Genomic DNA, 19102 nt, shown 5'->3' with positions numbered 1-19102 from the left:
GGTAATGTCGTCAGACCTAACATTTATTGAGATTTTACCACGTGCCAGATGCTGCTCTCAGCACTTCACATGCCCTACCTTAACTGGTCCTCCCAACAATTCTAAACAGTAGGTTTTATTATAAACTCCACTTTGCCACTTACTGAATGTATGGAAAAACACATTCAGAAAAATACATTCGGAAACATGAATGTTTCTCTTTTCGTTAGTGTCAAATGCAACAAGGAAAAAAATATATCAAGCAATGTGTCAGTAATTAATCCAACGAATGCCAGTAAAATAGAACATCTTTCTTAAATTAGTTGACCATATGTGTTTTTATTTTAGGAGTTACCTAACTGAGGCTCCGAAAAGATATCTGTTTATCAGATATAGGATATACGTTGTTTGCCAAAGGACACAGAAGGCGGAGGTAGCAAAGTTAGTATTTGCAGTCAGAATTTATGATTAAAAATGTTATACAATACTGCCTCATTCATTTTCCATCTTTTGCTAAATTTTAGATGAAAAACATAGTATCTTATTTTAATTTGCGTTTCTTGATTTCTACTGCGGTCAAGAAATATGGGATCGAAGAAATGCTCCATATGTTTTCTTTGATTTATTCCTTTTTCAAAATAGAATCAAATCTAGAATTTTAGAAATTACAGTATAGGACAAATAAAGGTGATATTAGTGGATAATGTGGCTGATCTGGATACATTGGTAGCGTGCCTCTTCTTGCCCCCACAGCGGCACTGTTGAATTGTAGTCCTTCATAATTTTTCAGGAACTGTTGCTATAGGAAGCTATGGAGAGCTCCTTGCCGGTGATGACCCTCGGATGTCAGTAGTGGGGCTGTCCCACAACTGCTCGCCCAACTACAGTACCAACTATCCCACGTCTTGGGCATCATTGGTATCCATGGCTCTGCCAGCTCGAGGCACAGCCTTTGAGGTCAGTACAAGTCTGTGACCTCAGTAGAACCCATTAGTCCTTGTCTTCGCTCCTAGTCTGAAAAAGTCAACCTTCTCTTCCTGTGCTCTCCAAACCGCACCCCCCCCCCCAAGCCCCGCGGGTTGTTCAGACTAATCTTAATCCTTTCTCAGGCTTAGACTACACGTGGCAAACTTCAGTTCTGCAAGCCAAATACAGAACCGCCAGTCAGACTTTAGTTCTACAAGCCAAATGAAAATTCCTCTTCGAAAGCCCTCACATTTTTTTCTTCTCCTTTTAACATTAGTTTCCAACAATAATTGGGAGCTATAATGTAAAAACCCAGACTGAGTTCCTCTTCCTGCCCCCAAGGATCTGGCAACACTGGTCCACATTCTTCACAAGGCCAAATAGAGGTTCAATAGTAACTGCTGTATTTAGACAGGCTATGCACCCTCCAGTCCACCACCTGGCTGCTTCATTTTCTTAGATAAACTGCCTGCCCTCTACAGGTATTTGAGTTTGTTACTTTGAATCTAAGATTTCTATACCGAAGTCAGTTTACGGTTGACTTCAAGGCACCTGGAACTTCTGATATTTTGGGGTTTTCTTGTAGGGTTGGGGGTTATGGAAACTTTTAAAAGAGCTGTTAATATTTCCCTACCCAAGGATAAGCCTATATATGAGGAACAAAGTCCTGGCTATCATTGCTGGGGCATATGTACAATGTCTAGCACATAGTAGGTACTCAATAAATATCTGCTAAATGTATGGAAACGTTTTTATTAGTGTCAAATGCAATGAGGAAAAAAATGTATCAAGTAATGTGTCAGTTATTAATCTAATTGACACCAGTAAAGTTAGAACATCTTTCTTAAATTAATTGACCATATGTATTTTTATTTTAGGAGTTACCTAGCCAAATCTCTGCCCATTTTCCTATTGGGACATTTAAATTTTCCTTATTCTTTCATAAAAAATATTTATATATTAATCAATTATTTTATGATATGTGCATCCCTTTTTTTCTACTTATTTACCTTTTTATCTTATATATGTTTTTATGAAAAAAATTTTTTAATGTTTATTTATTCTTGAGACAGAGACAGAGCATGGACAGGGGAGGGGCAGAGAGAAAGGGAGACACAGAATCCAAAACAGGCTCCAGGCTCTGAGCTGTCAGCACAGAGCCCGACATGGGGCTCGAACCCATGAACTATGAGATCATGACCTGAGCCGAAGTCAGATGCTCAACCAACTGAGCCACCCAGGTGCCCCTATATATGCTTTTATGTAAAGAAGTTTTAATTATTTTTATGCAGGAAGAGTCTTGCATTTAAAAAAAATTTGGGGTGGGGAGTGATGGAGCTCCTGGGTGGCTCAGTCAGTTAAGTGTCCAACTTCAGCTCAGGTCATGATCTCATGGCTCGTGGGTTCAAGCCCCAAGTCAGGCTCTGTGCTGACAGCTCAGAACTTGGAGCCCGTGTCTCCTTCTCTCTCTCTGCCCCTCCTCCACTCATGCTTTGTCTCTCTCTGTCTCTCAAAAATAAATAAATAAACGTTAAAATTTTTTATTAAAAAAATTTGGCGGGGGGGGCGCGGTGCCTGGGTGGCTCAGTCAGTTGAGCGTCCAACTTAGGCTCAGGTCATGATCTCATGGTTCATTGGTTTGAGCCCTGTGCTGGGCTCTGTACCTCTGTACTGACAGCTCAGATCCTGGAGCCTGCTTCGAATTCTGTGTCTCCCTCTCTCTCTCTGCCCCTCCCCCACTCACATTCTGCCCCTCTCTCTCTCTCTCTCTCTCTCTCTCAAAAACAAACATTAAAAATTTTTTAATTGTTTTAAGTTTATCTATTTATTTTGAGAAAGAGGATGTGAGAAAGTGGGGGAGGGGCAGAGAGAAGAGGGAGAGAGAGGGAGAGAGAGGAAGAGAGAGAATCCCAAGCAGGCTCCACGCTGTCAGTACAGAGCCTGACACAGGGCTTGATCTCATGAACCGTGAGATCATGACCTGGACTAAAATCAAGAGTCAGACGCTTAACTGACTGAGCCACCCAGGTGCTCTGAGCCTTGCATTTTTGAAGCACACTTCGTCCACAACAAGAATAATAATAGTAAAAATAAAGTATCAATAATATCAATAATAATAATATAAGTAGAATTCTCCATTCCTGTTTTACCTTCACAGCCCTTTTGGACAATGGTAATGGCAGAAAGGAATGATCTAATTAGCAGGCTACTGGGATTACACTGGTTACAGGTCAGTTTCCATAGATAACTCAGAGAGGGAATTTCTGCCTTTTCCCAGTTCCAGCTCCCTTACAGAGATTTATGTCAAGAGATAGAACAGGTGAGACAATATATATTTCTAACCATATAATTTCTATACTAGCTCAAACCAAGTCAATGGATGAAGAGGTAGGTCAACAGTACCCAGAATCTCTCCCTGGAGTCAGCAGACTTAAATTCATTCTTGTATATGGAATACCAATTGTGTTCCTGATAGCATCGTTGCTTTGCCAATGGCATAAATCCCACCAAAATTTCTCCCAGTATCTTTCCTCGAAATGGAATTGACTTGACCAAGTGCTGCTCCGCTTCTTACTAGTCTTAACTTCCAGGAAGAGCAAGTTTTTGTGTAAAGGAGCAGATAGTAAGTAGCTACTCCTCAACTTCTCCTCCTCCTCTTCCAGCTCCCCCTTCTACTCTTGTCCTTCTTTTTTTAATGTTTATTTATTTTTGAGAAAGAGAGACAGAGTGTGAACAGGGGAGGGGCAGAGAGAGCGAGACACAGAATCCAAAACAGGCTCCAGGCTCTGAGCTGGCAGCACAGCTGGCTGATGCGGGGCTCGAATCCACAAGCGGCGAGATCATGACCTGAGCCGAAGTCGGACGCTTAACCGACTGAGCCACACCCAGGCGCCCCATCTACTCTTGTTCTTCTTTTTCAAATTACTTTTTTCTTTATGTAATGCCATGAGGTTGGAGAGTGTAACATGAATAGGAATAGAAACATTATTTTTTAGTGGGCCATTTTTGTTTACCCCAGGATCACGTGTTCCCTGCTTTTGTAGGCATCCCAGATTGAACGTGATCTGCTGACTCACAGGCAGTGGTGTGCTAGTGCTGGCACAGATCAGTTGGAGAGAGTTGATTGTATGTGTCCCTTCCTAACTTTGTGTTTGATGACAGTGTGTTGACAGGCTGAAATTAGCCATAGTGTGAGTATTAGCTCCATGGAATTAGGCTAATGCTATAAATCAAGTGTATTAGCTTGCTATAGCTGCTCTAACAATTAGCACAAACTGGGTGGCTTAATCAACAGAAATTGATTTTCTCACAGTTCTGTAGGCTACAAGTCTGAAATCGAGACTGGCAGGGTTGGTTCCTTCTGAAGGCTCTGAAAAGGATCTGTTCCAGTCATCTCTCCTTGGCTTATATCTTCTCCCTGTGTTTCTTCACATTATCGTCCCTCAAGGTGTGTCTCTTTCTCTACACGTGGCATTCTTTTTAAAACATCACCCTATTGGATGAGGGACACAATATATTCCAGTATAACATCATCTTCACTTATTCCATCTGTAATGTAACTGTTTGGAAATTAGGTCACGTTCTGAGGCACTTATGGTTAGAACTTCAGCATATGAATTTTGGGAGTATACAATTCAACCCTTAACATTTGACCTTTATGTTTTTCAGAGAACCAGTTGTTAAACATTTATCAGCATACCACTGCCTACAGGCCTAAGATTGCTCTCTTCCTCCATTAGGACTGAACAGACGACTGAGGCAAGCAATTTCAAATGGAAAAGCAAACACCTGATGATTGTAAGTAACTCGTTAGAACTAGTGGTATTACAAGCCCAGCGTTCCCCTTTCTTCGAATGAGGTACTAAAGAAAATGTAGAAACCTGAAACCATAAAACTTCTAGAAGAAAATATAGGAGAAAAGGTCCTTGACATGTGTCTTGGCAATGATTTTCTTGATATGGTACCAAAAGCATAGGTAACAGAAGCAAAAATAAACAAATGGGACTACATCAAGTTAAAAAGCTTCAACACAGCAAAAAAAAAAAAAAAAAAATCAACAAATGAAAAAGCTACCTATGGAATGGAAGAAAATATATCTAAACTATATATTACAATAACAGGTTGATATCCAAAATATATAAGGGACTTACACAACTCAATAGCAATAGCAATAATAATAATAACTTATTTAAAAATGGGCAAAGGACCTGAATAGACATTCCTCCAAAGAAGACATCCAAATGTCCAACAGATACATAAAAAGGTGCTCAAGATCACCAATCATCAGGGACATGCAAATCCAAACCACCATGAGTGACCACTTCAAACCTGTTAGAATAGCTACTATCAAGAAGTAAGAATGGGGCACCTGGATGGCTAAGTTGGTTGAGGGTCCAACTCTTGATTTTGGCTCAGGTCATGATCTCACAGTTGTGAGACTGAGCCCTGCATCAGGCTCCGCACTGAGGACTGAGCCTGCTTGGGACTCTCTCTCTACCCCTCCCCTGCTCACACACACACACTCTCTCTCTCAAAATAAATAAATAAATAAATAAATAAATAAATAAATAAACAAACTTTTTTTTTTTAAAAAAAGTCAGAAGATAAGTGTTAGCAAGGATGTGGAGAAAAGCAAGCCCTTGTACACTATTGGTGGGAATGTAAATTGGTGCAGCCACTATAGAAAACATTATGAGGTTCCTCAAAAAATTAAAAATAGAAATACCATATGATCTACCACTCCCACTTCCGGGTATATATTAAAGGGAAATGAAATCAGTATCTTGGAGAGATATCTGTACTCCCATGTGGACTGCAACATTATTTACAATAGCCAAGATACAAAAACAACCCAAGTGCCCATTAACAGATGAATAAAGAAAATTATATATATCTCTTAAAATATAAATATATAATTAAAATATATAATGGAATACTATTCAGCCCTGAAGAAGAAGGAAATCCTTCCTTTGCAACAGCATGAATGAACCTGAAGGACTTTAAGTAAAAAAGCCAGACCGAGAAAGCTGAATACTTCACAATCTCACATGTGGGATCTAAGAGTCAAACTCATAGCAACAAAGAGTAGAAGGGTGGTTACCAGGGGCTGGGGGATGGGGGATATGGAGAGATGTTGGTCAAAGGGTAAAAACTTTCAGCCACAAGATGAGTAGGTTCTAGAGATCTAACATATAGCATGGTGACTATCGTATTGTACGCTTAAAATTTGCTACAAGAATAGATCTCAAGTGATCTTTATCATACACCGAAAAATGGTAACTATGTGAGGTGATGGACATGTTAATTAGCTTGATTCTGGTAATCATTTCACAATGTGTATATACATCAAAACATCATATTATGCACCTCACATGTCTAAAACTTTCACTTGCCAATTATGCTTCAATAAAGCTGGGGAAAGAGTACATTTTTTTCAGTATAAATAAAGTATCTTTAAAAATAGAAAATGTAAAACTAGTACATAAAATTCCCCCACAAGGTTAGAAAGGATTACCCAGGAACACATTGCATTCGTCTCATCAAAAGGCATCAGAAAATATGACTAAAGTGTCTGTGAGAGCTAAGTAGTGGGTGACCCTTCATACATACTTGACTTCAGTTTAGAAAGCATACAAATTTATTCAGCATTATTCAGTTATCATTAAAATTAATTTTATTAAGTGTGAATAGCAATAATGACTCTACAGGAGCATAGCCACCTGAATCCAAAGTAGATCAGTCTATCTATCCTATCTATCCTATGAACCTAAATGAATTCACAAAAAATAAGTCAGTGAAACTGGCAAATTAATGCCTATCAATGGACTTTTCTAATTTTTAGCCTATTCCTTTGATATCACACTGGTCACAAGGTAAGACTCTAACATATGCTAACTGAGTAGACTGAAATAGGGTGGAATTGGCAAGGGATGGACATGGGCAGACCTCATTCACAAATAAATTGATCTTTTTCAGAACTGGTGACTGAGCAAAGTCATGTAAGTTTGCTATGGCAACCAAGAGCCTAAAATAACTTTGCCTGAATAAAATGAAGGCTTCACTTTGCCCCTTCAGAGTCATAGGGCATTTAATTTCTGAAAACAGCCTCTAAGGTATAAGGTAGACACTGTGAAAGTTCTGGAGTCATATTCAGATACCTAGCAATATTTTACCTTTTTTCTTGTGTTGTTTAGAAACACTTGACGACTCATATTTCTCCTGCAATGCCATTTGTTCTGTCCACCAATCCATTGGCATATTTTAGGAATATTCTTTTTCTTGTACAAAAAGCTAGGACAAAAACTCCCATAGCCAGATAGATGGGACTAGGACTGGCTTGTTATAAAATCTAGTTAGTCAAATATGGTTTGGTAATGTTCATTAACAAAACAAGCATGAGTAAGCTCAATGCGATTTCTTTTCTTTCTTTCTTTTTTTTTTTCTTTTTGGAATGGGCACTTGGTGAATGGGCCAAAACCCTTTACCAACTCTGCTCATTTTGGTCATTAAGAATGATCACCAAAGAAATTTCTAGGATCTCTTTCTCTGTAAGCCTCACAAAGAAACAGATAGAAATTAGGTCTGTTTTCCCTATCATCCTCCCTTCCTTAACAGTTCTTGGCAGCTATTAATAAGTGACAACCAATTGTAACTGATAACCAATGTAAATTTTGAATGAATGAATCAATCAGTTAAGCAAGCATTCAATAATCACTGAATGAATGCTTGCTTTACTGCTACCACCATGGGAAAGTTTTCTGTCATGTTTGAAGCCATCTTTAAGCTCTAGGTTTCTTTTTTAAATTAAAAAATGTTCAGCTTTATTCAGGCATAATTGATATATGAAAAATAACCCACACACATTTAATGTGTAAAGTTTGATAAGTTTGGACAATACATACACCTATGATAGCATCACCACAATCAACGTAAGATTCCTTTGATTACACAGAGGAAATGAAAAACAAAAGCAAAGAGGTAGGTATTTTCCCTATCTTAGAGGCATTAAGTCTAACAAAATAAATTGCAATGTAAACTCAGAAATTGTCTGTCATAATATATTTGGGGAACCAAAATACATAATTAGTCAAAAGGAAGTTAAATTATAAAGCATTTACAGATAAGGTTAAATGCAATTTCTCTTTTTAATAGAATGTATTAATAGGGTAGTGTTTTGTTCAAAATTTTTTGTTCATTCAGGCCTTGCTGATAAGCAATTCCAACTTCCATCTCCAAAGAGATTAATCACATTTAATGTGTTCATTGGCACAGTGACATGCCTAAAGCAAGTAGGTGGAAAGTGATTTTGCCAATGTCATTGAGATGTGTTTTTGCCAAGCTCTGAATGATATTACTTAATGGCAATTCTAAGACAGATGATATATGTGTTTCAGCCGAAGGAATTTCTTTCTCTCAGCTTAAAATAATTAAATGTGTAGTCAAGTCTGTTTCCATATGTATATAGTAAATAGACTTCTTGAATTCCTACATCTATTCTGAACCCAGGTATATTCTGCAACTTTTTTTTTCAATGTTGGAAAAACAGACACGTGACTTCATAGGTGTGCTATCATAACCCCCTATTAGTGACTACGGTAGATAGAATAATGGTTGCCCAAAGATTTCCGTGTCTTAATTCTCAGAAACTATATGTATTTTACTTTACATCGTAAAAGGGACTTTGAAGGTATAATTAAGTTAAGGATTTTGAGATGGGGAGATTATCCTGAACTGTTCAGGTGGGACTGAAAAAATAATAAGAAGGCAGAAAAGTTAGGACCAGAGAGACGGCATCATAACAAAGACGCCACCAGCCATTGCTAGCTTTGTGAAAGAGGGTCACAAGTCAAGGAATGTGGGAAGCCTCTAGAAGCTGGAAAATCAAGAAAACAGATTCTTCTTGAGAAGGAAATCTTCCAGAAAGGAATATAGCGTGCTGACAGCTTGATTTTAGCCCAGGTGAAACTCCACAACTGTAAGATAATAAATTTGTGGAGAAGGTAGATGGAAAAGAAGAAAGATGGTATTGTATGCGTTTTCTGGAACAAGTTCTAGGCAATATGATTATTAACCAACTAGGGATGTTATTTTGAGGAATCGGAAGAGACAATAAAGCTATGAGAAGATGTTAACTCTTCTAATCAGGTAAGAAAAACGTCTAAACCGTTATTTCTGACTAGATTTGGGGAAGTAATAGTTTCAAGTGCAGTAGCATAAGCCGTTTAATTCATCAGCACGAAAATAATGCCTAATGGAGAATTTCCCAGCAAGAGAAAAAGAAACTTTGTGGAAAGGAGCTTCTCTAGAGGCAGTAGTATTTTACAGGGAACATGACAGCTCAGGTAGCTGAATTCTCAAACTGCATAAACAATTGCACAAAAATCAAGCATGATGTAACTTGAAATCAATATATTCCTTTTTTCACTACGAAGAAATGGTAGATATGAAAACAGGAATTTGTATGCCCAATCTGAGCTATAGATGAAATTAACTAGATGTATCTAGGAAGTCTTCATGGAGGAGAGAAGAAGTGTAATACAGCAGCCTAAAAGGAGGGTGTCACATCCATCACGGGTGTGACCTGACAGTCACAGAGGCAGGAATGAGATGATAACCATCAAAAAGGAGAACGAGCAAAGAAACTCAAAGTTTTGAGATATGAATGCATTCAAATTTTGTGGATCTATGAAAAGAAGCCCGTTATACTTTAGGGCTCAGAGAGCAATGAGGCAATCTACATGACAATCCTAAGAGAGATATTAACCTGAAAACACATGCACACTAAATCCCATCACCTGAATGAGACGCTGCTCCTCAATCCCCCCAAAATATATTTCTTCTTAACTTATTCTTAAATTGGCACAGATATCCAATATTGTAGTCGAAGAAATAAATGTTAACTATACCTCTGAAGAATTTCTCTAAGAATTCCTCTAAGCTATCCCCTAAAGAAAACTTTAATGAATTTGGGGAGCTCATTGGTAGTAAACTCATTGAAAATGTCAAAGAGATAACCTAATATGCTTGATTTATTTTCAAAGTAGGAAAATGTCTGACTAGACAAAGGATAGTGAAGTGGAAAGAACATCAGGCCAAGATGCGGGAGACCTGGGTTTTAGTTCCGACACTGCCACCACCGGACTAGAGAATCTTCTGTAGATCACTTCTCCCCGTTGGGTCTCAGTCTATGTATCTTGAAATTAAGGGGGATTTAAACAAAGTGAGAAAAGGCATATTTATAGAAAACATGCTTCCACTAGTTTATGTTTCAGTCATGGCGGATACACACGATGGATCATGGCCCCCTTTTTCCTGAACCTAGACAAAGCCTTGCAGTCCCAACTCAGCAATCTAGGCAGCTGCTACCGGACCATCAGAGTCAACATGCAAGGTGAAATGTGTTCCCTTCCTTGGAAATGATCTCCGAAATGCCTTCCAGGTCCAAGCGCTTCTGTTTCTGTGCTTTTGTGATTTCATGTTGCCTCTCCTAACTATTTAAAAATAGGCTTGATAAGAATGGATCTTCTTCTGCAAGTTCATTGACTCACTTCTCCTAAGTTTCTTTACAAGTTCTTATGAGATTCCGGGGCAGATAAAGATTTTGTATTATAATGAACATGGCTTATAGGGTTGTTTCTTGTGCTAACAAAAAAGAAGCTACTGAGAATCGTGGGTTAGGTGACTGATGTTGGTCTCTCTGGCCCTCATCTGCCTCCCTCTACTTACTGAAAGTAGATAGTGGTCGAACAGTAAGCATAATGATGACCTGTGAAAGAAACAAAAGGTGTATGGAAGGCTAAAATTTAGTCAAACTGTAAAGTTAACTAGAAGCAGGAAGATAAGATGCCTAAGAAATAAAGAGGCAAGCCTATGTGTTGGAAAGGGCACAGGCTCTAAACTCCGGTGGACCCAGATTAAATAAAACAGTTCTGTCAGTTAAGGTCTGTGCAACCTTAGGCAAGTGACTGAACTTCTTTGAGTCTATGCCTTCACATGTAAAAGTGGAAATAATAACTTCCTCAGGGAGTTGCTATGAAATTTAAATGAGATGAGTTTATTTCAGCCAGTGAAAATATCCAGCATATTGCCTGATACGTAGTAAGTGCTCAATAAATGTCAATTTCCTTCCTCTTAAAGAGAAAACGTGAGTTAAAGAAACTTTCCTTATGCAAAAGCCTATCTACAAAGACTACTGCATTCTTACTTCCTGAGGGGAATTTTTAAAATTTAGAAATAATTTTTAGAAACTAATTTTTGATGTAAAGAAATGACTGTCAGATTAACTGCTGCCTATAGAGCATTTCTGCCTACTTATCTCAAGGTGGAGATTAAAAATTGGAATAGGAGGACATTTTGTAGTTCAGCTCTGAGAAAGTCTGATTGAACTGGGATTTTCTGATTAGGTTGGTAACATAAAAATGTTATTTGGTAGAATATACAATCACTAGTAGTAATTCTATATCAAGCTGAATTTAAAAGGCAAATAATAGTGTATATTAACCGACTCAGCTGGGGCAGAGGTTTGAAAAATGTGGCTTGCAGGCCTTCTGGGTCAGATGGCCGGAGGGGGACGGGGGCAGAGCAGCTCTCCCGAGAAAAGTAGCATGCTCACGGGCCACACTGCAGCGTTGGCAGGCAAGACCGCTGGGAGCTTCCGGGATACACCTTACTGTCTTAAAGGTCCCTTTACACATGCAGGAACCTAAGTAAAGAATATAAATAATGCAAAAGCGTGAAACCCTTCATCTCTTGAAAGGAATAGGAATGAAAATATACAAGACCGGGACCTCTGAACTACACAGGCATGCAGTCCCTAGTGTGGAAGGGCCTATACTAAATAACAATCTCATCAGGATGCCTAGAGAAGCATGATGGGTGTTTCTACTCCAGCTCTCACCTCAACCCACTTTGTCCTTGGCATCTGTATTTTCAGAGTCAAATGTTGTAGTGCATTTTGAATAACTGAGTATATTTTCTGGAAAGTTCATAGGATTTTAATCTCTTAGAAGATGGATAGTTCTGTGACAAAAATTATTTCTGTCTATGGAAAAATAACAGAATTGTCATTTAAAGTGTTTCTTGTGGGAGCGCCTGGGTGGCTCAGTCGGTTAAGTGTCCAATTTCGGCTCAGGTCATGATCTCACGGTTTGTGGGTTTGAGCCCCTCGTCGGACTCTGTGCTGACAGCTCAGCGCCTGGAGCCTGCTTTGGATTCTGTGTCTCCTTCTGTCTCTGCCCCACCCCTGCTCATGCTCTGTCTCTCTGTCTCTCTGAAAAATAAATAAACGTTAAATAATAATAAAAATAGAGGATCTCATATGCATAAATATAAAGTTCGATGAGGTGCCTTTAAATCTCTATAATCCATCAAGTGATACATTATACAACTTATGAAGTGCTGCAAATAAAAAGTGGCAGATGAGGGGTGCCTGGGTGGCTCACTGGGTTAAGCGTCCGACTTTGGCTCAGGTCTTGATCTCACTGCTCGTGAGTTTGAGCCCCTCGTCAGACTCTGTGCTGCCAGCTCGGAGCCTGGAGCCTGCTTGGGATTCTGTGTCTCCCTCTCTCTCTGCCCCTCCCCAGTTCACACTCTGTCTCTATCTCAAAAATAAACATTAACAAAAATCTAATAAAAAGTGGCAGATGAGCAACACAGAGGAGTAAGTGCTCTTATGGTTGACATTTATTTTTCTTACCCTTCATCTGATGGAAGATATTTTCCCGGTACCATTATATTCCCTTCAAACTCCTACAAGGAGAACAGTGTTACTGGAGTGGAGAAATGTTCTGGGCAACCAAAGGGGTATACAGCATAAAGTGTACAAAATATCTCTCCCGAAGTCACTGTGATTCCACCTCACCTTGGGGCATAAACTGTATAACCTATATTAGGGCCAGTTGCTAGTCTCCAGGTCCGGTCCCACAGAGGATTGCACTCAAAGGTATAAATAATATATTATAGTGGGAGATTACAGGAAACTCCCTTACTTACTTACTTACTTACTTACTTATTTATTTATTATAGTTTATTTATTTAGTTTGAGAGAGAGAGAGTACATAGAGAGAGGGAGAGAATCCCAAGCAGGCTCCCCACTGTCAGCACAGAGCCTGACACAGAGCTCAATCTCACTGCCTGTGAGATCATGACCGGAGCCAAAATCAAGAGTCAGACGCTTAACCCACTGAGCCACCCAGGCACCTTATAGTCGCATTTTTAACCTAAAGTTGAAGACTCAGATTTCATATTTTAGTTAACTTCCCCTACAATTATAAAAGAATAGTAACATCACTATTGCACTTGGTGACAATTTCTCTTTATGAAAAAGTACAGAAACATTAGAGCTGTATTACAACGTTGTGATGAAACAAAATTAATATGCTCTACATCTTGATCTCATTATCAAGTCACCTTTAATTTCAATAATGAAATGTCTCCAAGAAGCCAAGGCTTTTTTTTTTTTTTTCCCTGTGTTCAAATGTCTGCGGATGGGAGAATGTTGCAAGGATCTATTCAAATGATACCAAGAGTTAGGTGAGACTATGGGTTATGTCAAGAAGTTGGTTCACTGATCTATTTTGATACAAAACGCCCTCGGTGATTGTTTTTACACTTAAAAGCACTGGGTCAGTCTTAGCAACAACAAAGCACCTTAACTGCTGTTATTTAAAAATTGTGATCGGGGTGCCTGGGTGGCTCAGTCAGTTGAGCGGCCGACTTCGGCTCAGGTCATGATCTCACGGTCCATGAGTTCGAGCCCCGCGTCGGGCTCTGTGCTGACCGCTCAGAGCCCGGAGCCTGTTTCAGATTCTGTGTCTCCCTCTCTCTCTGCCCCTCCCCTGTTCATGCTCTGTCTCTCTCTGTCTCAAAAATAAATAAACGTTAAAAAAAAAGTAATTAAAAATTGTGATCTCTCTCGGGCTCCTCCTGGCTGAAACAACAACAAGGAAAATGTTTTGTATTTAACCACGCATACCGTACCTTGTTCTTACTCTTTTTTTTTCCTTTCTTATTCTTAAATGATAGGAAACGTGAGGGCTCCTTCAGGATGGTAAGTAAAAGGTGCTGAATGATTACAGTCTGGGGCTAAGCCAAAAAAGAGCCAAAGCAACTGAAACTACAATGCAGGACATAAAATTATTTGGCATACAGTAATCACAAGACAAAAATAATTTAGGGGAACATTTTGGTCTCTTCATATTAAAACAAAAGTGTCAAAAATGAGTAAAAGAAGAAATAAGAATGTCCGTTGTTTTTTTTTTTTTTTTAATGAATGTGGATTCTGCCATCCCTATAGTTCTTATTTGGGGACAGAAGATTTCAAAAAAAAAGACTGTTTGTGATACTTTCCTATTCAAAACCTTTCAAGGATTTCTCATAACCTTCTGGGTAAATTCAAAAACTTTTAGGAGGACATTCAAGTTTCTTTAGCATAATTTTCAAAGCATTCAAGGACCTGGCCCTAGCTCAGCTCTTGCCACTTCAACATGCAAATCCATATAAAAAGTGAGCCCTTAAAGGTTTCAAAATAGATCTTTTTCTCTCTTATTTCTCTCTGCCTCCATGCATGTGCTGGGAATATCTTTTCTCCTGAAGTGAATTCCTCCTAGTCCCAAAAGGACCAGTTTAAGCAATAATCTTTTACTGTCTCTGAAAAGTCTTTCCTGCTGCTCCCATTTTGGGTGGCTTCTCACCCATGTGCTCCCAGGGCAAACATGGGAATAGATCAGCTTTATTCCTTTAAGTACAAGGAAAAATTAATGCCACTAAGGATAAAAATGTTAACTGTATGTATAATTGAATAATATGACTTCATAGTGGAACCGAGAAGGCGATGTGTGTCACCTACCCAGCAAGGTTTTACCAAAGACAAGTGACTCCCACAGTATAAGATGGCACGTCGGCAGGGTTGATGTGTTTCGGAAGACCACTTCGCCGAGTAATTTACAGTTCATCTCTGCATAGTAACAGCAGGAACTGGTCATTCCATTACCACAAACAGTGATAGTGATGGCGGTTAGTGCTTCCACTCTGAACATCATTGTGTATGTGTGTTTCGTATACGGGCGTTCTGGAATTAACTGATAGTGGAACCCTAATGTCCTTTCTCCAAGGACCTAACATCTGACTTGCAATATCTGCTTACCCCAGCGGCGATCTCACTCCTATCACTTGGGACGTGGAAATGGCATGTGCATCACCCTACGATTATGACATCGCTTCCCTACCATAAGAAGGCATCACTAACATGTCTAGTCAATTTTTCAAAATCCTAGGTGACCCATAAAATGTAAAAATTCTATAAATGATTAACTCATGAAATTCGATTGAAAGCTCTGCTCCATGCACATTAGTGACATTGAAAGAGATAGTTACAGTTCTAGAATTTTTATATTGGTGGAGTTTGCTGTCAGCAATTGGTTGAGTGAAGCGGGGAAAAAGCTGAAGGACTTGTCCTGGGCTGAATTTGCATAGCAATTTCACCGTTTCTTACCTGCATGTGTCTCTTTGGGGAAGCATTTGTAGGGGACTCTAATGAATATTCTGGTGTCCTAAACCTTGTACCCCAGATGTCTTGACATCACCACTGATTGCAAAAGCTACGCCAACAGCCAACAGCTTCATGAAGGAACAGTTGCGTATTTGTGAGTGTTGGGACCTGGATTCTTGCTTTAAATTTGCTACAAAGTGTGTGGGTGATGCCAAGTTATTTTTCCCTCTTTGGATTCCAGTTTTTTCTTCTAATTGGGTTCCATGATCCTAAGATCTCTTCTAGTTTTAATATTCTGTGCTACAAATGTATTAGCTTCAATAAGGTCCAGTGCTTTCTCTTTTGTGAAGATCTTGGTCCTAGATGTTCAATGCCATGAATCTCCACATCCCAATATGTTCACTAGTAGTAGTTAGCAATACTAAACACACTCTATGTACCAGGCCCTATACTAAGATTTTTACTTTTATGTATATTAACTCACTTGTTTCCCACAACAACCCAGGGGAGTAAATACTAGTATTATTCCTGTTTTTTGGAGGAAGAAATTAACATGCATAGAGGCTAAGAAACTTGCCCTAGATCACCCGATTAGGAAGTATCTGAATCCAGGTGTGAACCAGGCCCACGTCCTTACCTTTGTGCCACATTGCCTCCAGTGAGGAGTAATACTAAGGAGCATAACATCAATGTAAGTCTAGTTGCATTGCATTTGGCAACTTGATAACCCTTACCACTACTGTGTGAATAAGTAGCATGGATAGTATCATCATTTTATAAACAAAGGAATTAATCAGTTTTCAAATGTTACTCCCCAGAAGTTCAGCATTCTTTCTTCTACATGTCAGTGCTTTCTAATATTGAACGCTGCAATACTAAGTTTAGATTAGTATTCATTCACTAAATATTTCTTGAAAGCTTACATGTTTCAGGAACCATGCTAAGATGAAACTGATAAAAAGGATCACATTTTTTTTTCACAGAAATACAAGTACCACTTAATGCTTTCACCATTAAATTGGGAATGGTCTTTCTAGTAGAGGGGCTTCTAAGTAAGGACCTAGAGAAAATGATGATGAAGATCATGAAATGAAATGATGAAAAAGAAGAACCTTTTAGACAGAAGAATACAAAGGCCTTGAGATGGACTTATGCAGGTGGGTCACGGGAATTACAGATTGGTCACTGTGACTGGAGAAGAGCGATTCAGCAGAATAATAAGCATTGAAGTCAGAGAGGTAATAGGTCACCAGATCATGTACAGCCTTATTAGGACTTTGGATTTCACTCTAATCAAGATGAAAACCCATTGGAGATTTCATCAAAGAAAGGCATGATCTGGCTTAAAATATATGTGATTAAGGCTTAAAATATCTGGCTTAAAATATAGGTGATTAAGGATATAAGAAACAATGATTACTACTACTTTACTGAGTATTTTCCAGAAGTATTGTCCAGTTGCCCAGATGTTTTTCAGAAACATTTTTTTAGCTACTTGACTTTCTAATAACTTTATTTTTAAATAGCTGTCAATACTCAGATCTCTGAAGCCTTCTACAAACTCAGGTTTAGGAATAGTTTTCTTTTGTTCTTTTTCCCCCCTTCTCTTTCTTTTTTCATTTCTGTGCTCTTTTAGATTTAGCGTGAAGCATAAGTTAACATAGGACCAGAACTGATGTCTGAAATTTCACGTCCCCTGTTACAACAAGAGTCCAAAAGCATGATAACCTCCAAAGGATGATGTACGAATAGAAGTTGTCTAAAGCTGAAGTCAGCATTATTGTACCATGGGTTATGGGGGCCAGCCTGCACAGTCTATATTTTAGTCAATACCCAGGTATTTATATACACTGGTTCTCAAATGGAACAATGGCCTTGATCAGTAATTCTCAGTTTCTACCGCCCATGAGGAAACTGATGTTCTCACAGACAATATACAACACAAGGGCCTTTTTACAGAATAGAGAAGAGAGAACTCAAGGTATGCTCATTTCTCAGAATCTTAGTTATAACTCTAACACCTTCCTCTTGCACTCAAAAAAAAGAAAAAAGAAAGCATACTGAAATGCAGGTGAGTTTGTGACAGAGTGACATTTTAACGGCACGGTTGGTATATGAATATCCCTGGTCCAAATGCTCAGCTGAGCAAGAAATGCGATGCCATTGTTTCCTAATTGTGCCTAATTTGCATGTGGCAAAAAGTTAATTCAGGATTTCTGTCATATTCCCTAGGGTTGTGTCCATCTGACATTTCCTGAGATGGGCATCATCCATTTGGATCTTTGTGGCTGATCCATGCAAAATACTTCTTTGTCATCCCTCAATCCCAACCACAGAGCTTCTCTAATTCCAACTCTCTGTGAGACATTTCCTTGTCCCTGTTAGGGGCATGGGAAACATTTAACTGCTTCCTCCCACTATTCTAATTCTTCTAGAACCAAGGTAGGCCTGTTAGGGGGCCTTTATTGCCTGAGTGCTACTCTCAGGTAGCACTCTTACTTCTGATACAAAACCCAGCGCATGGTGACTATGTAAGGCAGTCTTAGGCCCATCTTCCCAGATAGATCACTTGGACATTTCTTTCAATCTCTTACTACTGTGGCCAAGAGGCAATTTTTCCTCTTTTCTCCTCTCACGAATATGGACATATTCTCCTCTCTGGTTCTCACATCTACCGTTGGTTTCTTACATTCAGTTATTCTCCACCCCCCGAGGACTTAGTATGGGCATGGGTTGAGAGCTCAGGCTACAGTACTCCACCTCAAGCACCAACAATATCTATTTATTCCTGGTAAATTATGGTACCTATCCCTTCACTCCAAATTTCAAGGATGGATCTTCATATGGTCTAAGCAAATCATGACTATCCCCCAGGATATACTAGTATTTGCTAGAAAAACAAACAAATCCAAAATCTTAATGGCTTTACATGACAAAGATTTAATCATTACGCATACTACACATCAAGGGTGGGCTAAAAAGCCCTATCCACGGGGCAGGGACTACCTAGATTACATCACCAGAAAGTGTGACAGAAGGAAAACAGAGTCATGGTGCATTTCACATCAGCAATAAGTATTCTGGCCCAGAAATGATGCATGTCATTTCTGCTGCAATTCACAGATCTGAATGAGTCCTGCCCCTCGTTGCCTTTCCCAACCCTGTCAGTCTTGGCCATATGATTGCTTTGGCTAAGAAAACGTAAGTGGAAATAACTTGGCAAAAGTTGTAAAACCACAGCATTATTCTTCATGCAGGTTCTGTTTCCACTGCTACAAACTGGCAATGCCCTGCTTCCTCATTCAGCCCACATCCTGGAACTAAGATGATACTAACTAGAGCTGTAGCCAAGATGCAGTCAACTCATAGCGTGAACAAGAAATAAACTTTTGTTATTATAATCCATGGATGTTTAGGGTTGTTTGCTACTGGAATGTAACTGTTTCTAAACTAATTTATATAGTCTTGAAGGGAGGAGAACTGAAATATTTGATGAACAGCACTAATAACTTATCATACACTTTACATGTTCTAAACACCTGGGTAAATAATTTTGGACTTGGAAAAATACTTGAAGTTATGGTAAAAGCAATTGGGGAAGTAAGAAAAGGTGAATCTATTTGAACCCATTACTAGAAGTATGCTCCTCAGAGTGGCACTAATGTTCTG

This window comes from Panthera tigris, chromosome X (genome assembly GCF_018350195.1).
Source record: "Panthera tigris isolate Pti1 chromosome X, P.tigris_Pti1_mat1.1, whole genome shotgun sequence".
Taxonomy (NCBI): domain Eukaryota; kingdom Metazoa; phylum Chordata; class Mammalia; order Carnivora; family Felidae; genus Panthera; species Panthera tigris.
The sequence above is the reverse complement of the archived record's forward strand: the minus strand, read 5'-3'. Positions refer to the sequence as shown.